This window comes from Platichthys flesus, chromosome 10, assembly GCF_949316205.1.
Source record: "Platichthys flesus chromosome 10, fPlaFle2.1, whole genome shotgun sequence".
Lineage (NCBI taxonomy): Eukaryota > Metazoa > Chordata > Actinopteri > Pleuronectiformes > Pleuronectidae > Platichthys > Platichthys flesus.
Window position 1 is genome coordinate 22577192 of NC_084954.1, and position 22946 is coordinate 22600137.

The 22946-nt window shown below is 42.9% G+C and overlaps 33 non-coding genes across 33 annotated transcripts; all 33 read left to right on the top strand.

Moving 5' to 3' along the window:
• The first annotated feature begins 403 nt into the window (after positions 1-403).
• Positions 404-567, top strand: LOC133963611 (U1 spliceosomal RNA). The gene has a single exon (XR_009923104.1). It is a non-coding gene; the product is annotated as a U1 spliceosomal RNA (small nuclear RNA).
• A 526-nt stretch (positions 568-1093) lies between these two features.
• Positions 1094-1257, top strand: LOC133963622 (U1 spliceosomal RNA). The gene has a single exon (XR_009923115.1). It is a non-coding gene; the product is annotated as a U1 spliceosomal RNA (small nuclear RNA).
• A 525-nt stretch (positions 1258-1782) lies between these two features.
• LOC133964002 (U1 spliceosomal RNA) lies at positions 1783-1946 on the top strand. Its single transcript, XR_009923477.1, has one exon. It is a non-coding gene; the product is annotated as a U1 spliceosomal RNA (small nuclear RNA).
• Positions 1947-2471: 525 nt separating this feature from the next.
• On the top strand, positions 2472-2635 carry LOC133963968 (U1 spliceosomal RNA). Its single transcript, XR_009923445.1, has one exon. It is a non-coding gene; the product is annotated as a U1 spliceosomal RNA (small nuclear RNA).
• Positions 2636-3161: 526 nt separating this feature from the next.
• LOC133963947 (U1 spliceosomal RNA) lies at positions 3162-3325 on the top strand. Its single transcript, XR_009923425.1, has one exon. It is a non-coding gene; the product is annotated as a U1 spliceosomal RNA (small nuclear RNA).
• A 525-nt stretch (positions 3326-3850) lies between these two features.
• LOC133963332 (U1 spliceosomal RNA) lies at positions 3851-4014 on the top strand. The gene has a single exon (XR_009922836.1). It is a non-coding gene; the product is annotated as a U1 spliceosomal RNA (small nuclear RNA).
• A 526-nt stretch (positions 4015-4540) lies between these two features.
• Positions 4541-4704, top strand: LOC133963938 (U1 spliceosomal RNA). Its single transcript, XR_009923416.1, has one exon. It is a non-coding gene; the product is annotated as a U1 spliceosomal RNA (small nuclear RNA).
• A 526-nt stretch (positions 4705-5230) lies between these two features.
• Positions 5231-5394, top strand: LOC133963051 (U1 spliceosomal RNA). The gene has a single exon (XR_009922591.1). It is a non-coding gene; the product is annotated as a U1 spliceosomal RNA (small nuclear RNA).
• Positions 5395-5919: 525 nt separating this feature from the next.
• Positions 5920-6083, top strand: LOC133962711 (U1 spliceosomal RNA). Its single transcript, XR_009922287.1, has one exon. It is a non-coding gene; the product is annotated as a U1 spliceosomal RNA (small nuclear RNA).
• Positions 6084-6609: 526 nt separating this feature from the next.
• Positions 6610-6773, top strand: LOC133963062 (U1 spliceosomal RNA). The gene has a single exon (XR_009922601.1). It is a non-coding gene; the product is annotated as a U1 spliceosomal RNA (small nuclear RNA).
• A 526-nt stretch (positions 6774-7299) lies between these two features.
• Positions 7300-7463, top strand: LOC133963971 (U1 spliceosomal RNA). The gene has a single exon (XR_009923448.1). It is a non-coding gene; the product is annotated as a U1 spliceosomal RNA (small nuclear RNA).
• Positions 7464-7989: 526 nt separating this feature from the next.
• On the top strand, positions 7990-8153 carry LOC133963296 (U1 spliceosomal RNA). The gene has a single exon (XR_009922802.1). It is a non-coding gene; the product is annotated as a U1 spliceosomal RNA (small nuclear RNA).
• A 525-nt stretch (positions 8154-8678) lies between these two features.
• Positions 8679-8842, top strand: LOC133963949 (U1 spliceosomal RNA). Its single transcript, XR_009923427.1, has one exon. It is a non-coding gene; the product is annotated as a U1 spliceosomal RNA (small nuclear RNA).
• A 526-nt stretch (positions 8843-9368) lies between these two features.
• Positions 9369-9532, top strand: LOC133964024 (U1 spliceosomal RNA). The gene has a single exon (XR_009923499.1). It is a non-coding gene; the product is annotated as a U1 spliceosomal RNA (small nuclear RNA).
• Positions 9533-10057: 525 nt separating this feature from the next.
• On the top strand, positions 10058-10221 carry LOC133963960 (U1 spliceosomal RNA). Its single transcript, XR_009923438.1, has one exon. It is a non-coding gene; the product is annotated as a U1 spliceosomal RNA (small nuclear RNA).
• Positions 10222-10747: 526 nt separating this feature from the next.
• On the top strand, positions 10748-10911 carry LOC133963972 (U1 spliceosomal RNA). Its single transcript, XR_009923449.1, has one exon. It is a non-coding gene; the product is annotated as a U1 spliceosomal RNA (small nuclear RNA).
• Positions 10912-11436: 525 nt separating this feature from the next.
• LOC133963633 (U1 spliceosomal RNA) lies at positions 11437-11600 on the top strand. The gene has a single exon (XR_009923126.1). It is a non-coding gene; the product is annotated as a U1 spliceosomal RNA (small nuclear RNA).
• A 526-nt stretch (positions 11601-12126) lies between these two features.
• On the top strand, positions 12127-12290 carry LOC133964117 (U1 spliceosomal RNA). Its single transcript, XR_009923587.1, has one exon. It is a non-coding gene; the product is annotated as a U1 spliceosomal RNA (small nuclear RNA).
• A 526-nt stretch (positions 12291-12816) lies between these two features.
• LOC133963984 (U1 spliceosomal RNA) lies at positions 12817-12980 on the top strand. Its single transcript, XR_009923460.1, has one exon. It is a non-coding gene; the product is annotated as a U1 spliceosomal RNA (small nuclear RNA).
• Positions 12981-13506: 526 nt separating this feature from the next.
• LOC133963074 (U1 spliceosomal RNA) lies at positions 13507-13670 on the top strand. The gene has a single exon (XR_009922611.1). It is a non-coding gene; the product is annotated as a U1 spliceosomal RNA (small nuclear RNA).
• A 526-nt stretch (positions 13671-14196) lies between these two features.
• On the top strand, positions 14197-14360 carry LOC133964025 (U1 spliceosomal RNA). Its single transcript, XR_009923500.1, has one exon. It is a non-coding gene; the product is annotated as a U1 spliceosomal RNA (small nuclear RNA).
• Positions 14361-14885: 525 nt separating this feature from the next.
• LOC133963940 (U1 spliceosomal RNA) lies at positions 14886-15049 on the top strand. Its single transcript, XR_009923418.1, has one exon. It is a non-coding gene; the product is annotated as a U1 spliceosomal RNA (small nuclear RNA).
• Positions 15050-15575: 526 nt separating this feature from the next.
• On the top strand, positions 15576-15739 carry LOC133963996 (U1 spliceosomal RNA). The gene has a single exon (XR_009923471.1). It is a non-coding gene; the product is annotated as a U1 spliceosomal RNA (small nuclear RNA).
• A 525-nt stretch (positions 15740-16264) lies between these two features.
• On the top strand, positions 16265-16428 carry LOC133963982 (U1 spliceosomal RNA). Its single transcript, XR_009923458.1, has one exon. It is a non-coding gene; the product is annotated as a U1 spliceosomal RNA (small nuclear RNA).
• Positions 16429-16954: 526 nt separating this feature from the next.
• On the top strand, positions 16955-17118 carry LOC133964008 (U1 spliceosomal RNA). The gene has a single exon (XR_009923483.1). It is a non-coding gene; the product is annotated as a U1 spliceosomal RNA (small nuclear RNA).
• A 526-nt stretch (positions 17119-17644) lies between these two features.
• LOC133963645 (U1 spliceosomal RNA) lies at positions 17645-17808 on the top strand. The gene has a single exon (XR_009923137.1). It is a non-coding gene; the product is annotated as a U1 spliceosomal RNA (small nuclear RNA).
• Positions 17809-18334: 526 nt separating this feature from the next.
• Positions 18335-18498, top strand: LOC133964019 (U1 spliceosomal RNA). The gene has a single exon (XR_009923494.1). It is a non-coding gene; the product is annotated as a U1 spliceosomal RNA (small nuclear RNA).
• Positions 18499-19023: 525 nt separating this feature from the next.
• Positions 19024-19187, top strand: LOC133963925 (U1 spliceosomal RNA). Its single transcript, XR_009923403.1, has one exon. It is a non-coding gene; the product is annotated as a U1 spliceosomal RNA (small nuclear RNA).
• Positions 19188-19713: 526 nt separating this feature from the next.
• Positions 19714-19877, top strand: LOC133964030 (U1 spliceosomal RNA). Its single transcript, XR_009923505.1, has one exon. It is a non-coding gene; the product is annotated as a U1 spliceosomal RNA (small nuclear RNA).
• Positions 19878-20403: 526 nt separating this feature from the next.
• On the top strand, positions 20404-20567 carry LOC133963086 (U1 spliceosomal RNA). The gene has a single exon (XR_009922620.1). It is a non-coding gene; the product is annotated as a U1 spliceosomal RNA (small nuclear RNA).
• A 526-nt stretch (positions 20568-21093) lies between these two features.
• LOC133964018 (U1 spliceosomal RNA) lies at positions 21094-21257 on the top strand. Its single transcript, XR_009923493.1, has one exon. It is a non-coding gene; the product is annotated as a U1 spliceosomal RNA (small nuclear RNA).
• A 526-nt stretch (positions 21258-21783) lies between these two features.
• On the top strand, positions 21784-21947 carry LOC133964026 (U1 spliceosomal RNA). Its single transcript, XR_009923501.1, has one exon. It is a non-coding gene; the product is annotated as a U1 spliceosomal RNA (small nuclear RNA).
• A 525-nt stretch (positions 21948-22472) lies between these two features.
• Positions 22473-22636, top strand: LOC133963344 (U1 spliceosomal RNA). The gene has a single exon (XR_009922847.1). It is a non-coding gene; the product is annotated as a U1 spliceosomal RNA (small nuclear RNA).
• Positions 22637-22946: the final 310 nt, after the last annotated feature.

Below are 22946 nucleotides of genomic sequence, written 5' to 3' on the forward strand. Positions count from 1 at the left end.
TTTACAGCAAATAAACGGGTTCACTCCTGTTCCAAGTTTGCTGTTTTGATAAGTAATGTTTGCTAGAAATTATTGTACTGCCTGTATGCTGATTTTTCCGAATTTAGAGCAGTTTGTGTTGTCTTTTGTGGTGATTTATCAGAGACGGCCAGGGCTTACCTTGCTGCTTTTCATCTAGGTTTTCTCTGTTTTGCAGAGGAAATAAAAGGGCTGGAGACAAGGAAATTGATAAACTAATTAGATGTCATTTCATAGAAGTGTTTGCTTCACTCCAACAAGTCCTTCACCAAACGGGGATGATGTGATACTGAAGGCCTTTGGATCTGTGAATATGCATGGCAGGCACCGTGAGCCTAACAACTGGGTCTAAGATACAAGAGCCTGTCTCCAATGCATCCAACTCATACTTACCTGGCAGGGGAGATACCATGATCATGAAGGTGGTTCACCCAGGGCGAGGCTCAGCCATTGCACTTCGGTTGTGCTGACCTGTGCGAATTCCCCAAATGTGGGAATCTCGACTGCATAATTTGTGGTAGTGGGGGACTGCGTCCGCGCTCTCCCCTGATCATTATGTTCAATTGCAATAAGAGCCCCACACTGGGCCTAATTTATCGACTTTGATGTAGATATTTTGTGCTTCTGTCACAATGCAATTTTTAATGCCACTAATTGTTGTAGAAATATAATTTTAAAGCAAATAGACTGGTTCACTCCTGTTCCAAGTTTACTGTTTTAATAAGTAATGTTTGCTAGAAATTCTTGTACTGCCTGTATGCTGATTTTTCCGAATTTAGAGCAGTTTGTGTTGTCTTTTGTGGTGATTCATCAGAGACGGCCAGGGCTTACCTTGTTGCTTTTCATCTAGGTTTTCTCTGTTTTGCAGAGGAAATAAAAGGGCTGGAGACAAGGAAATTGATAAACTAATTAGATGTCATTTCATAGAAGTGTTTGCTTCACTCCAACAAGTCCTTCACCAAACGGGGATGATGTGATACTGAAGGCCTTTGGATCTGTGAATATGCATGGCAGGCACCGTGAGCCTAACAGCTGGGTCTAAGATACAAGAGCCTGTCTCCAATGCATCCAACTCATACTTACCTGGCAGGGGAGATACCATGATCATGAAGGTGGTTCACCCAGGGCGAGGCTCAGCCATTGCACTTCGGTTGTGCTGACCTGTGCGAATTCCCCAAATGTGGGAATCTCGACTGCATAATTTGTGGTAGTGGGGGACTGCGTCCGCGCTCTCCCCTGATCATTATGTTCAATTGCAATAAGAGTCCCACACTGGGCCTAGTTTATAGACTTTGATGTAGATATTTTGTGCTCCAGACACAATGCATCTATAATGCCACTAATTGTGGTAGAAATATAATTTTACAGCAAATAAACGGGTTCACTCCTGTTCCAAGTTTGCTGTTTTGATAAGTAATGTTTGCTAGAAATTCTTGTACTGCCTGTATACTGATTATTCCGAATTTAGAGCAGTTTGTGTTGTCTTTTGTGGTGATTTATCAGAGACGGCCAGGGCTTACCTTGCTGCTTTTCATCTAGGTTTTCTCTGTTTTGCAGAGGAAATAAAAGGGCTTGAGACAAGGAAATTGATAAACTAATTAGATGTCATTTCATAGAAGTGTTTGCTTCACTCCAACAAGTCCTTCACCAAAAGGGGATGATGTGATACTGAAGGCCTTTGGATCTGTGAATATGCATAGCAGGCACCGTGAGCCTAACAACTGGGTCTAAGATACAAGAGCCTGTCTCCAATGCATCCAACTCATACTTACCTGGCAGGGGAGATACCATGATCATGAAGGTGGTTCACCCAGGGCGAGGCTCAGCCATTGCACTTCGGTTGTGCTGACCCGTGCGAATTCCCCAAATGTGGGAATCTCGACTGCATAATTTGTGGTAGTGGGGGACTGCGTACGCGCTCTCCCCTGATCATTATGTTCAATTGCAATAAGAGCCCCACACTGGGCCTATTTTATAGACTTTGATGTAGATATTTTGTGCTTCTGACACAACGCAATCTATAATGCCACTAATTGTGGTAGAAATATAATTTTAAAGCAAATAGACTGGTTCACTCCTTTTCCAAGTTTACGGTTTTGATAAGTAATGTTTGCTAGAAATTCTTGTACTGCCTGTATGCTGATTTTCCGAATTTAGAGCAGTTTGTGTTGTCTTTTGTGGTGATTTATCAGAGACGGCCAGGGCTTACCTTGCTGCTTTTCATCTAGGTTTTCTCTGTTTTGCAGAGGAAATAAAAGGGCTGGAGACAAGGAAATTGATAAACTAATTAGATGTCATTTCATAGAAGTGTTTGCTTCACTCCAACAAGTCCTTCACCAAACGGGGATGATGTGATACTGAAGGCCTTTGGATCTGTGAATATGCATGGCAGGCACCGTGAGCCTAACAACTGGGTCTAAGATACAAGAGCCTGTCTCCAATGCATCCAACTCATACTTACCTGGCAGGGGAGATACCATGATCATGAAGGTGGTTCACCCAGGGCGAGGCTCAGCCATTGCACTTCGGTTGTGCTGACCTGTGCGAATTCCCCAAATGTGGGAATCTCGACTGCATAATTCGTGGTAGTGGGGGACTGCGTCCGCGCTCTCCCCTGATCATTATGTTCAATTGCAATAAGAGCCCCACACTGGGCCTATTTTATATACTTTGATGTAGATATTTTGTGCTTCTGACACAACGCAATCTATAATGCCACTAATTGTGGTAGAAATATAATTTTAAAGCAAATAGACTGGTTCACTCCTTTTCCAAGTTTACGGTTTTGATAAGTAATGTTTGCTAGAAATTCTTGTACTGCCTGTATGCTGATTTTTCCGAATTTAGAGCAGTTTGTGTTGTCTTTTGTGGTGATTTATCAGAGACGGCCAGGGCTTACCTTGCTGCTTTTCATCTAGGTTTTCTCTGTTTTGCAGAGGAAATAAAATGGCTGGAGACAAGGAAATTGATAAACTAATTAGATGTCATTTCATGGAAGTGTTTGCTTCACTCCAACAAGTCCTTCACCAAAAGGGGATGATGTGATACTGAAGGCCTTTGGATCTGTGAATATGCATGGCAGGCACCGTGAGCCTAACAACTGGGTCTAAGATATAAGAGCCTGTCTCCAATGCATCCAACTCATACTTACCTGGCAGGGGAGATACCATGATCATGAAGGTGGTTCACCCAGGGCGAGGCTCAGCCATTGCACTTCGGTTGTGCTGACCCGTGCGAATTCCCCAAATGTGGGAATCTCGACTGCATAATTTGTGGTAGTGGGGGACTGAGTCCGCGCTCTCCCCTGATCATTATGTTCAATGCAATAAGAGCCCCACACTGCGCCTATTTTATAGACTTTGATGTAGATATTTTGTGCTTCTGACCCAATGCAATCTATAATGCCACTAATTGTGGTAGAAATATAATTTTAATGCAAATAGACTGGTTCACTCCTGTTCCAAGTAAACTGTTTTGATAAGTAATGTTTGCTAGAAATTCTTGTACTGCCTGTATGCTGATTTTTCCGAATTTAGAGCAGTTTGTGTTGTCTTTTGTGGTGATTTATCAGAGACGGCCAGGGCTTACCTTGTTGCTTTTCATCTAGGTTTTCTCTGTTTTGCAGAGGAAATAAAAGGGCTGGAGACAAGGAAATTCATAAACTAATTAGATGTCATTTCATAGAAGTGTTTGCTTCACTCCAACAAGTCCTTCACCAAACGGGGATGATGTGATACTGAAGGCCTTTGGATCTGTGAATATGCATGGCAGGCACCGTGAGCCTAACAACTGGGTCTAAGATACAAGAGCCTGTCTCCAATGCATCCAACTCATACTTACCTGGCAGGGGAGATACCATGATCATGAAGGTGGTTCACCCAGGGCGAGGCTCAGCCATTGCACTTCGGTTGTGCTGACCTGTGCGAATTTCCCAAATGTGGGAATCTCGACTGCATAATTTGTGGTAGTGGGGGACTGCGTCCGCGCTCTCCCCTTATCATTATGTTCAATTGCAATAAGAGCCCCACACTGGGCTTATTTTATAGACTTTGATGTAAATATTTTGTGCTCCAGACACAATGCATCTATAATGCCACTGATTGTGGTTCAAGTATAATTTTACAGCAAATAAACGGGTTCACTCCTGTTCCAAGTTTGCTGTTTTGATAAGTAATGTTTGCTAGAAATTATTGTACTGCCTGTATGCTGATTTTTCCGAATTTAGAGCAGTTTGTGTTGTCTTTTGTGGTGATTTATCAGAGACGGCTTGGGCTTACCTTGCTGCTTTTCATCTAGGTTTTCTCTGTTTTGCAGAGGAAATAAAAGGGCTGGAGACAAGGAAATTGGTAAACTAATTAGATGTCATTTCATGGATGTGTTTGCTTCACTCCAACAAGTTCTTCACCAAAAGGGGATGATGTGATACTGAAGGCCTTTGGATTCTGTAAATATGCATGGCAGGCACCATGAGCCTAACAACTGGGTCTAAGATACAAGAGCCTGTCTCCAATGCATCCAACTCATACTTACCTGGCAGGGGAGATACCATGATCATGAAGGTGGTTCACCCAGGGCGAGGCTCAGCCATTGCACTTCGGTTGTGCTGACCCGTGCGAATTCCCCAAATGTGGGAATCTCGACTGCATAATTTGTGGTAGTGGGGGACTGCGTCCGCGCTCTCCCCTGATCATTATGTTCAATTGCAATAAGAGCCCCACACTGGGCCTATTTTATATACTTTGATGTAGATATTTTGTGCTTCTGACACAACGCAATCTATAATGCCACTAATTGTGGTAGAAATATAATTTTAATGCAAATAGACTGGTTCACTCCTGTTCCAAGTAAACTGTTTTGATAAGTAATGTTTGCTAGAAATTCTTGTACTGCATGTATGCTGATTTTTCCGAATTTAGAGCAGTTTGTGTTGTCTTTTGTGGTGATTTATCAGAGACGGCCAGGGCTTACCTTGTTGCTTTTCATCTAGGTTTTCTCTGTTTTGCAGAGGAAATAAAAGGGCTGGAGACAAGGAAATTCATAAACTAATTAGATGTCATTTCATAGAAGTGTTTGCTTCACTCCAACAAGTCCTTCACCAAACGGGGATGATGTGATACTGAAGGCCTTTGGATCTGTGAATTTGCATGGCAGGCACCGTGAGCCTAACAACTGGGTCTAAGATACAAGAGCCTGTCTCCAATGCATCCAACTCATACTTACCTGGCAGGGGAGATACCATGATCATGAAGGTGGTTCACCCAGGGCGAGGCTCAGCCATTGCACTTCGGTTGTGCTGACCTGTGCGAATTCCCCAAATGTGGGAATCTCGACTGCATAATTTGTGGTAGTGGGGGACTGCGTCCGCGCTCTCCCCTTATCATTATGTTCAATTGCAATAAGAGCCCCACACTGGGCTTATTTTATAGACTTTGATGTAAATATTTTGTGCTCCAGACACAATGCATCTATAATGTCACTGATTGTGGTTCAAGTATAATTTTACAGCAAATAAACGGGTTCACTCCTGTTCCAAGTTTGCTGTTTTGATAAGTAATGTTTGCTAGAAATTCTTGTACTGCCTGTATACTGATTATTCCGAATTTAGAGCAGTTTGTGTTGTCTTTTGTGGTGATTTATCAGAGACGGCCAGGGCTTACCTTGCTGCTTTTCATCTAGGTTTTCTCTGTTTTGCAGAGGAAATAAAAGGGCTTGAGACAAGGAAATTGATAAACTAATTAGATGTCATTTCATAGAAGTGTTTGCTTCACTCCAACAAGTCCTTCACCAAAAGGGGATGATGTGATACTGAAGGCCTTTGGATCTGTGAATATGCATAGCAGGCACCGTGAGCCTAACAACTGGGTCTAAGATACAAGAGCCTGTCTCCAATGCATCCAACTCATACTTACCTGGCAGGGGAGATACCATGATCATGAAGGTGGTTCACCCAGGGCGAGGCTCAGCCATTGCACTTCGGTTGTGCTGACCCGTGCGAATTACCCAAATGTGGGAATCTCGACTGCATAATTTGTGGTAGTGGGGGACTGCGTCCGCGCTCTCCCCTGATCATTATGTTCAATTGCAATAAGAGCCCCACACTGGGCCTATTTTATATACTTTGATGTAGATATTTTGTGCTTCTGACACAACGCAATCTATAATGCCACTAATTGTGGTAGAAATATAATTTTAATGCAAATAGACTGGTTCACTCCTGTTCCAAGTAAACTGTTTTGATAAGTAATGTTTGCTAGAAATTCTTGTACTGCATGTATGCTGATTTTTCCGAATTTAGAGCAGTTTGTGTTGTCTTTTGTGGTGATTTATCAGAGACGGCCAGGGCTTACCTTGTTGCTTTTCATCTAGGTTTTCTCTGTTTTGCAGAGGAAATAAAAGGGCTGGAGACAAGGAAATTCATAAACTAATTAGATGTCATTTCATAGAAGTGTTTGCTTCACTCCAACAAGTCCTTCACCAAACGGGGATGATGTGATACTGAAGGCCTTTGGATCTGTGAATTTGCATGGCAGGCACCGTGAGCCTAACAACTGGGTCTAAGATACAAGAGCCTGTCTCCAATGCATCCAACTCATACTTACCTGGCAGGGGAGATACCATGATCATGAAGGTGGTTCACCCAGGGCGAGGCTCAGCCATTGCACTTCGGTTGTGCTGACCTGTGCGAATTCCCCAAATGTGGGAATCTCGACTGCATAATTTGTGGTAGTGGGGGACTGCGTCCGCGCTCTCCCCTTATCATTATGTTCAATTGCAATAAGAGCCCCACACTGGGCTTATTTTATAGACTTTGATGTAAATATTTTGTGCTCCAGACACAATGCATCTATAATGTCACTGATTGTGGTTCAAGTATAATTTTACAGCAAATAAACGGGTTCACTCCTGTTCCAAGTTTGCTGTTTTGATAAGTAATGTTTGCTAGAAATTATTGTACTGCCTGTATGCTGATTTTTCCGAATTTAGAGCAGTTTGTGTTGTCTTTTGTGGTGATTTATCAGAGACGGCCAGGGCTTACCTTGCTGCTTTTCATCTAGGTTTTCTCTGTTTTGCAGAGGAAATAAAAGGGCTGGAGACAAGGAAATTGGTAAACTAATTAGATGTCATTTCATGGATGTGTTTGCTTCACTCCAACAAGTTCTTCACCAAAAGGGGATGATGTGATACTGAAGGCCTTTGGATTCTGTAAATATGCATGGCAGGCACCGTGAGCCTAACAACTGGGTCTAAGATACAAGAGCCTGTCTCCAATGCATCCAATTCATACTTACCTGCCAGGGGAGATACCATGATCATGAAGGTGGTTCACCCAGGGCGAGGCTCAGCCATTGCACTTCGGTTGTGCTGACCCGTGCGAATTCCCCAAATGTGGGAATCTCGACTGCATAATTTGTGGTAGTGGGGGACTGCGTCCGCGCTCTCCCCTGATCATTATGTTCAATTGCAACAAGAGCCCCACACTGGGCTTATTTTATATACTTTGATGTAGATATTTTGTGCTTCTGACACAACGCAATCTATAATGCCACTAATTGTGGTAGAAATATAATTTTAAAGCAAATAGACTGGTTCACTCCTTTTCCAAGTTTACGGTTTTGATAAGTAATGTTTGCTAGAAATTCTTGTACTGCCTGTATGCTGATTTTTCCGAATTTAGAGCAGTTAGTGTTGTCTTTTGTGGTGATTTATCAGAGACGGCCAGGGCTTACCTTGCTGCTTTTCATCTAGGTTTTCTCTGTTTTGCAGAGGAAATAAAAGGGCTGGAGACAAGGAAATTGATAAACTAATTAGATGTCATTTCATGGAAGTGTTTGCTTCACTCCAACAAGTCCTTCACCAAAAGGGGATGATGTGATACTGAAGGCCTTTGGATCTGTGAATATGCATGGCAGGCACCGTGAGCCTAACAACTGGGTCTAAGATATAAGAGCCTGTCTCCAATGCATCCAACTCATACTTACCTGGCAGGGGAGATACCATGATCATGAAGGTGGTTCACCCAGGGCTAGGCTCAGCCATTGCACTTCGGTTGTGCTGACCCGTGCGAATTCCCCAAATGTGGGAATCTCGACTGCATAATTTGTGGTAGTGGGGGACTGCGTCCGCGCTCTCCCCTGATCATTATGTTCAATGCAATAAGAGCCCCACACTGCGCCTATTTTATAGACTTTGATGTAGATATTTTGTGCTTCTGACCCAATGCAATCTATAATGCCACTAATTGTGGTAGAAATATAATTTTAATGCAAATAGACTGGTTCACTCCTGTTCCAAGTAAACTGTTTTGATAAGTAATGTTTGCTAGAAATTCTTGTACTGCCTGTATGCTGATTTTTCCGAATTTAGAGCAGTTTGTGTTGTCTTTTGTGGTGATTTATCAGAGACGGCCAGGGCTTACCTTGTTGCTTTTCATCTAGGTTTTCTCTGTTTTGCAGAGGAAATAAAAGGGCTGGAGACAAGGAAATTCATAAACTAATTAGATGTCATTTCATAGAAGTGTTTGCTTCACTCCAACAAGTCCTTCACCAAACGGGGATGATGTGATACTGAAGGCCTTTGGATCTGTGAATATGCATGGCAGGCACCGTGAGCCTAACAACTGGGTCTAAGATACAAGAGCCTGTCTCCAATGCATCCAACTCATACTTACCTGGCAGGGGAGATACCATGATCATGAAGGTGGTTCACCCAGGGCGAGGCTCAGCCATTGCACTTCGGTTGTGCTGACCCGTGCGAATTCCCCAAATGTGGGAATCTCGACTGCATAATTTGTGGTAGTGGGGGACTGCGTCCGCGCTCTCCCCTGATCATTATGTTCAATTGCAATAAGAGCCCCACACTGGGCCTATTTTATATACTTTGATGTAGATATTTTGTGCTTCTGACACAACGCAATCTATAATGCCACTAATTGTGGTAGAAATATAATTTTAATGCAAATAGACTGGTTCACTCCTGTTCCAAGTAAACTGTTTTGATAAGTAATGTTTGCTAGAAATTCTTGTACTGCCTGTATGCTGATTTTTCCGAATTTAGAGCAGTTTGTGTTGTCTTTTGTGGTGATTTATCAGAGACGGCCAGGGCTTACCTTGTTGCTTTTCATCTAGGTTTTCTCTGTTTTGCAGAGGAAATAAAAGGGCTGGAGACAAGGAAATTCATAAACTAATTAGATGTCATTTCATAGAAGTGTTTGCTTCACTCCAACAAGTCCTTCACCAAACGGGGATGATGTGATACTGAAGGCCTTTGGATCTGTGAATTTGCATGGCAGGCACCGTGAGCCTAACAACTGGGTCTAAGATACAAGAGCCTGTCTCCAATGCATCCAATTCATACTTACCTGCCAGGGGAGATACCATGATCATGAAGGTGGTTCACCCAGGGCGAGGCTCAGCCATTGCACTTCGGTTGTGCTGACCTGTGCGAATTCCCCAAATGTGGGAGTCTCGACTGCATAATTTGTGGTAGTGGGGGACTGCGTCCGCGCTCTCCCCTGATCATTATGTTCAATTGCAATAAGAGTCCCACACTGGGCCTATTTTATAGACTTTGATGTAGATATTTTGTGCTCCAGACACAATGCATCTATAATGCCACTAATTGTGGTAGAAATATAATTTTACAGCAAATAAACGGGTTCACTCCTGTTCCAAGTTTGCTGTTTTGATAAGTAATGTTTGCTAGAAATTCTTGTACTGCCTGTATGCTGATTATTCCGAATTTAGAGCAGTTAGTGTTGTCTTTTGTGGTGATTTATCAGAGACGGCCAGGGCTTACCTTGCTGCTTTTCATCTAGGTTTTCTCTGTTTTGCAGAGGAAATAAAAGGGCTTGAGACAAGGAAATTGATAAACTAATTAGATGTAATTTCATAGAAGTGTTTGCTTCACTCCAACAAGTCATTCACCAAAAGGGGATGATGTGATACTGAAGGCCTTTGGATCTGTGAATATGCATAGCAGTCACCGTGAGCCTAACAACTGGGTCTAAGATACAAGAGCCTGTCTCCAATGCATCCAACTCATACTTACCTGGCAGGGGAGATACCATGATCATGAAGGTGGTTCACCCAGGGCGAGGCTCAGCCATTGCACTTCGGTTGTGCTGACCCGTGCGAATTCCCCAAATGTGGGAATCTCGACTGCATAATTTGTGGTAGTGGGGGACTGCGTCCGCGCTCTCCCCTGATCATTATGTTCAATTGCAATAAGAGCCCCACACTGGGCCTATTTTATATACTTTGATGTAGATATTTTGTGCTTCTGACACAACGCAATCTATAATGCCACTAATTGTGGTAGAAATATAATTTTAAAGCAAATAGACTGGTTCACTCCTTTTCCAAGTTTACGGTTTTGATAAGTAATGTTTGCTAGAAATTCTTGTACTGCCTGTATGCTGATTTTTCCGAATTTAGAGCAGTTTGTGTTGTCTTTTGTGGTGATTTATCAGAGACGGCCAGGGCTTACCTTGCTGCTTTTCATCTAGGTTTTCTCTGTTTTGCAGAGGAAATAAAAGGGCTGGAGACAAGGAAATTGATAAACTAATTAGATGTCATTTCATGGAAGTGTTTGCTTCACTCCAACAAGTCCTTCACCAAAAGGGGATGATGTGATACTGAAGGCCTTTGGATCTGTGAATATGCATGGCAGGCACCGTGAGCCTAACAACTGGGTCTAAGATATAAGAGCCTGTCTCCAATGCATCCAACTCATACTTACCTGGCAGGGGAGATACCATGATCATGAAGGTGGTTCACCCAGGGCGAGGCTCAGCCATTGCACTTCGGTTGTGCTGACCCGTGCGAATTCCCCAAATGTGGGAATCTCGACTGCATAATTTGTGGTAGTGGGGGACTGCGTCCGCGCTCTCCCCTGATCATTATGTTCAATGCAATAAGAGCCCCACACTGCGCCTATTTTATAGACTTTGATGTAGATATTTTGTGCTTCTGACCCAATGCAATCTATAATGCCACTAATTGTGGTAGAAATATAATTTTAATGCAAATAGACTGGTTCTCTCCTGTTCCAAGTAAACTGTTTTGATAAGTAATGTTTGCTAGAAATTCTTGTACTGCCTGTATGCTGATTTTTCCGAATTTAGAGCAGTTTGTGTTGTCTTTTGTGGTGATTTATCAGAGACGGCCAGGGCTTACCTTGTTGCTTTTCATCTAGGTTTTCTCTGTTTTGCAAAGGAAATAAAAGGGCTGGAGACAAGGAAATTCATAAACTAATTAGATGTCATTTCATAGAAGTGTTTGCTTCACTCCAACAAGTCCTTCACCAAACGGGGATGATGTGATACTGAAGGCCTTTGGATCTGTGAATTTGCATGGCAGGCACCGTGAGCCTAACAACTGGGTCTAAGATACAAGAGCCTGTCTCCAATGCATCCAACTCATACTTACCTGGCAGGGGAGATACCATGATCATGAAGGTGGTTCACCCAGGGCGAGGCTCAGCCATTGCACTTCGGTTGTGCTGACCTGTGCGAATTCCCCAAATGTGGGAATCTCGACTGCATAATTTGTGGTAGTGGGGGACTGCGTCCGCGCTCTCCCCTGATCATTATGTTCAATTGCAATAAGAGCCCCACACTGGGCCTATTTTATATACTTTGATGTAGATATTTTGTGCTTCTGACACAACGCAATCTATAATGCCACTAATTGTGGTAGAAATATAATTTTAAAGCAAATAGACTGGTTCACTCCTTTTCCAAGTTTACGGTTTTGATAAGTAATGTTTGCTAGAAATTCTTGTACTGCCTGTATGCTGATTTTTCCGAATTTAGAGCAGTTTGTGTTGTCTTTTGTGGTGATTTATCAGAGACGGCCAGGGCTTACCTTGTTGCTTTTCATCTAGGTTTTCTCTGTTTTGCAGAGGAAATAAAAGGGCTGGAGACAAGGAAATTCATAAACTAATTAGATGTCATTTCATAGAAGTGTTTGCTTCACTCCAACAAGTCCTTCACCAAACGGGGATGATGTGATACTGAAGGCCTTTGGATCTGTGAATATGCATGGCAGGCACCGTGAGCCTAACAACTGGGTCTAAGATATAAGAGCCTGTCTCCAATGCATCCAACTCATACTTACCTGGCAGGGGAGATACCATGATCATGAAGGTGGTTCACCCAGGGCGAGGCTCAGCCATTGCACTTCGGTTGTGCTGACCCGTGCGAATTCCCCAAATGTGGGAATCTCGACTGCATAATTTGTGGTAGTGGGGGACTGCGTCCGCGCTCTCCCCTTATCATTATGTTCAATTGCAATAAGAGCCCCACACTGGGCTTATTTTATAGACTTTGATGTAAATATTTTGTGCTCCAGACACAATGCATCTATAATGCCACTGATTGTGGTTCAAGTATAATTTTACAGCAAATAAACGGGTTCACTCCTGTTCCAAGTTTGCTGTTTTGATAAGTAATGTTTGCTAGAAATTATTGTACTGCCTGTATGCTGATTTTTCCGAATTTAGAGCAGTTTGTGTTGTCTTTTGTGGTGATTTATCAGAGACGGCCAGGGCTTACCTTGCTGCTTTTCATCTAGGTTTTCTCTGTTTTGCAGAGGAAATAAAAGGGCTGGAGACAAGGAAATTGGTAAACTAATTAGATGTCATTTCATGGATGTGTTTGCTTCACTCCAACAAGTTCTTCACCAAAAGGGGATGATGTGATACTGAAGGCCTTTGGATTCTGTAAATATGCATGGCAGGCACCATGAGCCTAACAACTGGGTCTAAGATACAAGAGCCTGTCTCCAATGCATCCAACTCATACTTACCTGGCAGGGGAGATACCATGATCATGAAGGTGGTTCACCCAGGGCGAGGCTCAGCCATTGCACTTCGGTTGTGCTGACCCGTGCGAATTCCCCAAATGTGGGAATCTCGACTGCATAATTTGTGGTAGTGGGGGACTGCGTCCGCGCTCTCCCCTGATCATTATGTTCAATTGCAATAAGAGCCCCACACTGGGCCTATTTTATATACTTTGATGTAGATATTTTGTGCTTCTGACACAACGCAATCTATAATGCCACTAATTGTGGTAGAAATATAATTTTAATGCAAATAGACTGGTTCACTCCTGTTCCAAGTAAACTGTTTTGATAAGTAATGTTTGCTAGAAATTCTTGTACTGCCTGTATGCTGATTTTTCCGAATTTAGAGCAGTTTGTGTTGTCTTTTGTGGTGATTTATCAGAGACGGCCAGGGCTTACCTTGTTGCTTTTCATCTAGGTTTTCTCTGTTTTGCAGAGGAAATAAAAGGGCTGGAGACAAGGAAATTCATAAACTAATTAGATGTCATTTCATAGAAGTGTTTGCTTCACTCCAACAAGTCCTTCACCAAACGGGGATGATGTGATACTGAAGGCCTTTGGATCTGTGAATTTGCATGGCAGGCACCGTGAGCCTAACAACTGGGTCTAAGATACAAGAGCCTGTCTCCAATGCATCCAACTCATACTTACCTGGCAGGGGAGATACCATGATCATGAAGGTGGTTCACCCAGGGCGAGGCTCAGCCATTGCACTTCGGTTGTGCTGACCTGTGCGAATTCCCCAAATGTGGGAATCTCGACTGCATAATTTGTGGTAGTGGGGGACTGCGTCCGCGCTCTCCCCTTATCATTATGTTCAATTGCAATAAGAGCCCCACACTGGGCTTATTTTATAGACTTTGATGTAAATATTTTGTGCTCCAGACACAATGCATCTATAATGTCACTGATTGTGGTTCAAGTATAATTTTACAGCAAATAAACGGGTTCACTCCTGTTCCAAGTTTGCTGTTTTGATAAGTAATGTTTGCTAGAAATTATTGTACTGCCTGTATGCTGATTTTTCCGAATTTAGAGCAGTTTGTGTTGTCTTTTGTGGTGATTTATCAGAGACGGCCAGGGCTTACCTTGCTGCTTTTCATCTAGGTTTTCTCTGTTTTGCAGAGGAAATAAAAGGGCTGGAGACAAGGAAATTGGTAAACTAATTAGATGTCATTTCATGGATGTGTTTGCTTCACTCCAACAAGTTCTTCACCAAAAGGGGATGATGTGATACTGAAGGCCTTTGGATTCTGTAAATATGCATGGCAGGCACCGTGAGCCTAACAACTGGGTCTAAGATACAAGAGCCTGTCTCCAATGCATCCAATTCATACTTACCTGCCAGGGGAGATACCATGATCATGAAGGTGGTTCACCCAGGGCGAGGCTCAGCCATTGCACTTCGGTTGTGCTGACCTGTGCGAATTCCCCAAATGTGGGAGTCTCGACTGCATAATTTGTGGTAGTGGGGGACTGCGTCCGCGCTCTCCCCTGATCATTATGTTCAATTGCAATAAGAGTCCCACACTGGGCCTATTTTATAGACTTTGATGTAGATATTTTGTGCTCCAGACACAATGCATCTATAATGCCACTAATTGTGGTAGAAATATAATTTTACAGCAAATAAACGGGTTCACTCCTGTTCCAAGTTTGCTGTTTTGATAAGTAATGTTTGCTAGAAATTCTTGTACTGCCTGTATGCTGATTATTCCGAATTTAGAGCAGTTAGTGTTGTCTTTTGTGGTGATTTATCAGAGACGGCCAGGGCTTACCTTGCTGCTTTTCATCTAGGTTTTCTCTGTTTTGCAGAGGAAATAAAAGGGCTTGAGACAAGGAAATTGATAAACTAATTAGATGTAATTTCATAGAAGTGTTTGCTTCACTCCAACAAGTCATTCACCAAAAGGGGATGATGTGATACTGAAGGCCTTTGGATCTGTGAATATGCATAGCAGTCACCGTGAGCCTAACAACTGGGTCTAAGATACAAGAGCCTGTCTCCAATGCATCCAACTCATACTTACCTGGCAGGGGAGATACCATGATCATGAAGGTGGTTCACCCAGGGCGAGGCTCAGCCATTGCACTTCGGTTGTGCTGACCCGTGCGAATTCCCCAAATGTGGGAATCTCGACTGCATAATTTGTGGTAGTGGGGGACTCCGTCCGCGCTCTCCCCTGATCATTATGTTCAATTGCAATAAGAGCCCCACACTGGGCCTATTTTATATACTTTGATGTAGATATTTTGTGCTTCTGACACAACGCAGTCTATAATGCCACTAATTGTGGTAGAAATATAATTTTAAAGCAAATAGACTGGTTCACTCCTTTTCCAAGTTTACGGTTTTGATAAGTAATGTTTGCTAGAAATTCTTGTACTGCCTGTATGCTGATTTTTCCGAATTTAGAGCAGTTTGTGTTGTCTTTTGTGGTGATTTATCAGAGACGGCCAGGGCTTACCTTGCTGCTTTTCATCTAGGTTTTCTCTGTTTTGCAGAGGAAATAAAAGGGCTGGAGACAAGGAAATTGATAAACTAATTAGATGTCATTTCATGGAAGTGTTTGCTTCACTCCAACAAGTCCTTCACCAAAAGGGGATGATGTGATACTGAAGGCCTTTGGATCTGTGAATATGCATGGCAGGCACCGTGAGCCTAACAACTGGGTCTAAGATATAAGAGCCTGTCTCCAATGCATCCAACTCATACTTACCTGGCAGGGGAGATACCATGATCATGAAGGTGGTTCACCCAGGGCGAGGCTCAGCCATTGCACTTCGGTTGTGCTGACCCGTGCGAATTCCCCAAATGTGGGAATCTCGACTGCATAATTTGTGGTAGTGGGGGACTGCGTCCGCGCTCTCCCCTGATCATTATGTTCAATGCAATAAGAGCCCCACACTGCGCCTATTTTATAGACTTTGATGTAGATATTTTGTGCTTCTGACCCAATGCAATCTATAATGCCACTAATTGTGGTAGAAATATAATTTTAATGCAAATAGACTGGTTCTCTCCTGTTCCAAGTAAACTGTTTTGATAAGTAATGTTTGCTAGAAATTCTTGTACTGCCTGTATGCTGATTTTTCCGAATTTAGAGCAGTTTGTGTTGTCTTTTGTGGTGATTTATCAGAGACGGCCAGGGCTTACCTTGTTGCTTTTCATCTAGGTTTTCTCTGTTTTGCAAAGGAAATAAAAGGGCTGGAGACAAGGAAATTCATAAACTAATTAGATGTCATTTCATAGAAGTGTTTGCTTCACTCCAACAAGTCCTTCACCAAACGGGGATGATGTGATACTGAAGGCCTTTGGATCTGTGAATATGCATGGCAGGCACCGTGAGCCTAACAACTGGGTCTAAGATACAAGAGCCTGTCTCCAATGCATCCAACTCATACTTACCTGGCAGGGGAGATACCATGATCATGAAGGTGGTTCACCCAGGGCGAGGCTCAGCCATTGCACTTCGGTTGTGCTGACCTGTGCGAATTCCCCAAATGTGGGAATCTCGACTGCATAATTTGTGGTAGTGGGGGACTACGTCCGCGCTCTCCCCTTATCATTATGTTCAATTGCAATAAGAGCCCCACACTGGGCTTATTTTATAGACTTTGATGTAAATATTTTGTGCTCCAGACACAATGCATCTATAATGCCACTGATTGTGGTTCAAGTATAATTTTACAGCAAATAAACGGGTTCACTCCTGTTCCAAGTTTGCTGTTTTGATAAGTAATGTTTGCTAGAAATTATTGTACTGCCTGTATGCTGATTTTTCCGAATTTAGAGCAGTTTGTGTTGTCTTTTGTGGTGATTTATCAGAGACGGCCAGGGCTTACCTTGCTGCTTTTCATCTAGGTTTTCTCTGTTTTGCAGAGGAAATAAAAGGGCTGGAGACAAGGAAATTGGTAAACTAATTAGATGTCATTTCATGGATGTGTTTGCTTCACTCCAACAAGTTCTTCACCAAAAGGGGATGATGTGATACTGAAGGCCTTTGGATTCTGTAAATATGCATGGCAGGCACCATGAGCCTAACAACTGGGTCTAAGATACAAGAGCCTGTCTCCAATGCATCCAACTCATACTTACCTGGCAGGGGAGATACCATGATCATGAAGGTGGTTCACCCAGGGCGAGGCTCAGCCATTGCACTTCGGTTGTGCTGACCCGTGCGAATTCCCCAAATGTGGGAATCTCGACTGCATAATTTGTGGTAGTGGGGGACTGCGTCCGCGCTCTCCCCTGATCATTATGTTCAATTGCAATAAGAGCCCCACACTGGGCCTATTTTATATACTTTGATGTAGATATTTTGTGCTTCTGACACAACGCAATCTATAATGCCACTAATTGTGGTAGAAATATAATTTTAATGCAAATAGACTGGTTCACTCCTGTTCCAAGTAAACTGTTTTGATAAGTAATGTTTGCTAGAAATTCTTGTACTGCCTGTATGCTGATTTTTCCGAATTTAGAGCAGTTTGTGTTGTCTTTTGTGGTGATTTATCAGAGACGGCCAGGGCTTACCTTGTTGCTTTTCATCTAGGTTTTCTCTGTTTTGCAGAGGAAATAAAAGGGCTGGAGACAAGGAAATTCATAAACTAATTAGATGTCATTTCATAGAAGTGTTTGCTTCACTCCAACAAGTCCTTCACCAAACGGGGATGATGTGATACTGAAGGCCTTTGGATCTGTGAATTTGCATGGCAGGCACCGTGAGCCTAACAACTGGGTCTAAGATACAAGAGCCTGTCTCCAATGCATCCAACTCATACTTACCTGGCAGGGGAGATACCATGATCATGAAGGTGGTTCACCCAGGGCGAGGCTCAGCCATTGCACTTCGGTTGTGCTGACCTGTGCGAATTCCCCAAATGTGGGAATCTCGACTGCATAATTTGTGGTAGTGGGGGACTGCGTCCGCGCTCTCCCCTGATCATTATGTTCAATTGCAATAAGAGCCCCACACTGGGCCTATTTTATATACTTTGATGTAGATATTTTGTGCTTCTGACACAACGCAATCTATAATGCCACTAATTGTGGTAGAAATATAATTTTAAAGCAAATAGACTGGTTCACTCCTTTTCCAAGTTTACGGTTTTGATAAGTAATGTTTGCTAGAAATTCTTGTACTGCCTGTATGCTGATTTTTCCGAATTTAGAGCAGTTTGTGTTGTCTTTTGTGGTGATTTATCAGAGACTGCCAGGGCTTACCTTGCTGCTTTTCATCTAGGTTTTCTCTGTTTTGCAGAGGAAATAAAAGGGCTGGAGACAAGGAAATTGATAAACTAATTAGATGTCATTTCATGGAAGTGTTTGCTTCACTCCAACAAGTCCTTCACCAAAAGGGGATGATGTGATACTGAAGGCCTTTGGATCTGTGAATATGCATGGCAGGCACCGTGAGCCTAACAACTGGGTCTAAGATATAAGAGCCTGTCTCCAATGCATCCAACTCATACTTACCTGGCAGGGGAGATACCATGATCATGAAGGTGGTTCACCCAGGGCGAGGCTCAGCCATTGCACTTCGGTTGTGCTGACCCGTGCGAATTCCCCAAATGTGGGAATCTCGACTGCATAATTTGTGGTAGTGGGGGACTGCGTCCGCGCTCTCCCCTGATCATTATGTTCAATGCAATAAGAGCCCCACACTGCGCCTATTTTATATACTTTGATGTAGATATTTTGTGCTTCTGACCCAATGCAATCTATAATGCCACTAATTGTGGTAGAAATATAATTTTAATGCAAATAGACTGGTTCACTCCTGTTCCAAGTAAACTGTTTTGATAAGTAATGTTTGCTAGAAATTCTTGTACTGCCTGTATGCTGATTTTTCCGAATTAAGAGCAGTTTGTGTTGTCTTTTGTGGTGATTTATCAGAGACGGCCAGGGCTTACCTTGTTGCTTTTCATCTAGGTTTTCTCTGTTTTGCAGAGGAAATAAAAGGGCTGGAGACAAGGAAATTCATAAACTAATTAGATGTCATTTCATAGAAGTGTTTGCTTCACTCCAACAAGTCCTTCACCAAACGGGGATGATGTGATACTGAAGGCCTTTGGATCTGTGAATATGCATGGCAGGCACCGTGAGCCTAACAACTGGGTCTAAGATACAAGAGCCTGTCTCCAATGCATCCAACTCATACTTACCTGGCAGGGGAGATATCATGATCATGAAGGTGGTTCACCCAGGGCGAGGCTCAGCCATTGCACTTCGGTTGTGCTGACCTGTGCGAATTCCCCAAATGTGGGAATCTCGACTGCATAATTTGTGGTAGTGGGGGACTGCGTCCGCGCTCTCCCCTTATCATTATGTTCAATTGCAATAAGAGCCCCACACTGGGCTTATTTTATAGACTTTGATGTAAATATTTTGTGCTCCAGACACAATGCATCTATAATGCCACTGATTGTGGTTCAAGTATAATTTTACAGCAAATAAACGGGTTCACTCCTGTTCCAAGTTTGCTGTTTTGATAAGTAATGTTTGCTAGAAATTATTGTACTGCCTGTATGCTGATTTTTCCGAATTTAGAGCAGTTTGTGTTGTCTTTTGTGGTGATTTATCAGAGACGGCCAGGGCTTACCTTGCTGCTTTTCATCTAGGTTTTCTCTGTTTTGCAGAGGAAATAAAAGGGCTGGAGACAAGGAAATTGGTAAACTAATTAGATGTCATTTCATGGATGTGTTTGCTTCACTCCAACAAGTTCTTCACCAAAAGGGGATGATGTGATACTGAAGGCCTTTGGATTCTGTAAATATGCATGGCAGGCACCATGAGCCTAACAACTGGGTCTAAGATACAAGAGCCTGTCTCCAATGCATCCAACTCATACTTACCTGGCAGGGGAGATACCATGATCATGAAGGTGGTTCACCCAGGGCGAGGCTCAGCCATTGCACTTCGGTTGTGCTGACCCGTGCGAATTCCCCAAATGTGGGAATCTCGACTGCATAATTTGTGGTAGTGGGGGACTGCGTCCGCGCTCTCCCCTGATCATTATGTTCAATTGCAATAAGAGCCCCACACTGGGCCTATTTTATATACTTTGATGTAGATATTTTGTGCTTCTGACACAACGCAATCTATAATGCCACTAATTGTGGTAGAAATATAATTTTAATGCAAATAGACTGGTTCACTCCTGTTCCAAGTAAACTGTTTTGATAAGTAATGTTTGCTAGAAATTCTTGTACTGCCTGTATGCTGATTTTTCCGAATTTAGAGCAGTTTGTGTTGTCTTTTGTGGTGATTTATCAGAGACGGCCAGGGCTTACCTTGTTGCTTTTCATCTAGGTTTTCTCTGTTTTGCAGAGGAAATAAAAGGGCTGGAGACAAGGAAATTCATAAACTAATTAGATGTCATTTCATAGAAGTGTTTGCTTCACTCCAACAAGTCCTTCACCAAACGGGGATGATGTGATACTGAAGGCCTTTGGATCTGTGAATTTGCATGGCAGGCACCGTGAGCCTAACAACTGGGTCTAAGATACAAGAGCCTGTCTCCAATGCATCCAACTCATACTTACCTGGCAGGGGAGATACCATGATCATGAAGGTGGTTCACCCAGGGCGAGGCTCAGCCATTGCACTTCGGTTGTGCTGACCTGTGCGAATTCCCCAAATGTGGGAATCTCGACTGCATAATTTGTGGTAGTGGGGGACTGCGTCCGCGCTCTCCCCTTATCATTATGTTCAATTGCAATAAGAGCCCCACACTGGGCTTATTTTATAGACTTTGATGTAAATATTTTGTGCTCCAGACACAATGCATCTATAATGTCACTGATTGTGGTTCAAGTATAATTTTACAGCAAATAAACGGGTTCACTCCTGTTCCAAGTTTGCTGTTTTGATAAGTAATGTTTGCTAGAAATTATTGTACTGCCTGTATGCTGATTTTTCCGAATTTAGAGCAGTTTGTGTTGTCTTTTGTGGTGATTTATCAGAGACGGCCAGGGCTTACCTTGCTGCTTTTCATCTAGGTTTTCTCTGTTTTGCAGAGGAAATAAAAGGGCTGGAGACAAGGAAATTGGTAAACTAATTAGATGTCATTTCATGGATGTGTTTGCTTCACTCCAACAAGTTCTTCACCAAAAGGGGATGATGTGATACTGAAGGCCTTTGGATTCTGTAAATATGCATGGCAGGCACCGTGAGCCTAACAACTGGGTCTAAGATACAAGAGCCTGTCTCCAATGCATCCAATTCATACTTACCTGCCAGGGGAGATACCATGATCATGAAGGTGGTTCACCCAGGGCGAGGCTCAGCCATTGCACTTCGGTTGTGCTGACCTGTGCGAATTCCCCAAATGTGGGAGTCTCGACTGCATAATTTGTGGTAGTGGGGGACTGCGTCCGCGCTCTCCCCTTATCATTATGTTCAATTGCAATAAGAGCCCCACACTGGGCTTATTTTATAGACTTTGATGTAAATATTTTGTGCTCCAGACACAATGCATCTATAATGCCACTGATTGTGGTTCAAGTATAATTTTACAGCAAATAAACGGGTTCACTCCTGTTCCAAGTTTGCTGTTTTGATAAGTAATGTTTGCTAGAAATTATTGTACTGCCTGTATGCTGATTTTTCCGAATTTAGAGCAGTTTGTGTTGTCTTTTGTGGTGATTTATCAGAGACGGCCAGGGCTTACCTTGCTGCTTTTCATCTAGGTTTTCTCTGTTTTGCAGAGGAAATAAAAGGGCTGGAGACAAGGAAATTGGTAAACTAATTAGATGTCATTTCATGGATGTGTTTGCTTCACTCCAACAAGTTCTTCACCAAAAGGGGATGATGTGATACTGAAGGCCTTTGGATTCTGTAAATATGCATGGCAGGTACCGTGAGCCTAACAACTGGGTCTAAGATACAAGAGCCTGTCTCCAATGCATCCAATTCATACTTACCTGCCAGGGGAGATACCATGATCATGAAGGTGGTTCACCCAGGGCGAGGCTCAGCCATTGCACTTCGGTTGTGCTGACCTGTGCGAATTCCCCAAATGTGGGAGTCTCGACTGCATAATTTGTGGTAGTGGGGGACTGCGTCCGCGCTCTCCCCTGATCATTATGTTCAATTGCAATAAGAGTCCCACACTGGGCCTATTTTATAGACTTTGATGTAGATATTTTGTGCTCCAGACACAATGCATCTATAATGCCACTAATTGTGGTAGAAATATAATTTTACAGCAAATAAACGGGTTCACTCCAGTTCCAAGTTTGCTGTTTTGATAAGTAATGTTTGCTAGAAATTCTTGTACTGCCTGTATGCTGATTATTCCGAATTTAGAGCAGTTTGTGTTGTCTTTTGTGGTGATTTATCAGAGACGGCCAGGGCTTACCTTGCTGCTTTTCATCTAGGTTTTCTCTGTTTTGCAGAGGAAATAAAAGGGCTGGAGACAAGGAAATCGATAAACTAATTAGATGTCATTTCATAGAAGTGTTTGCTTCACTCCAACAAGTCCTTCACCAAAAGGGGATGATGTGATACTGAAGGCCTTTGGATCTGTGAATATGCATGGCAGGCACCGTGAGCCTAACAACTGGGTCTAAGATACAAGAGCCTGTCTCCAATGCATCCAACTCATACTTACCTGGCAGGGGAGATACCATGATCATGAAGGTGGTTCACCCAGGGCGAGGCTCAGCCATTGCACTTCGGTTGTGCTGACCTGTGCGAATTTCCCAAATGTGGGAATCTCGACTGCATAATTTGTGGTAGTGGGGGACTGCGTCCGCGCTCTCCCCTTATCATTATGTTCAATTGCAATAAGAGCCCCACACTGGGCTTATTTTATAGACTTTGATGTAAATATTTTGTGCTCCAGACACAATGCATCTATAATGCCACTGATTGTGGTTCAAGTATAATTTTACAGCAAATAAACGGGTTCACTCCTGTTCCAAGTTTGCTGTTTTGATAAGTAATGTTTGCTAGAAATTATTGTACTGCCTGTATGCTGATTTTTCCGAATTTAGAGCAGTTTGTGTTGTCTTTTGTGGTGATTTATCAGAGACGGCCAGGGCTTACCTTGCTGCTTTTCATCTAGGTTTTCTCTG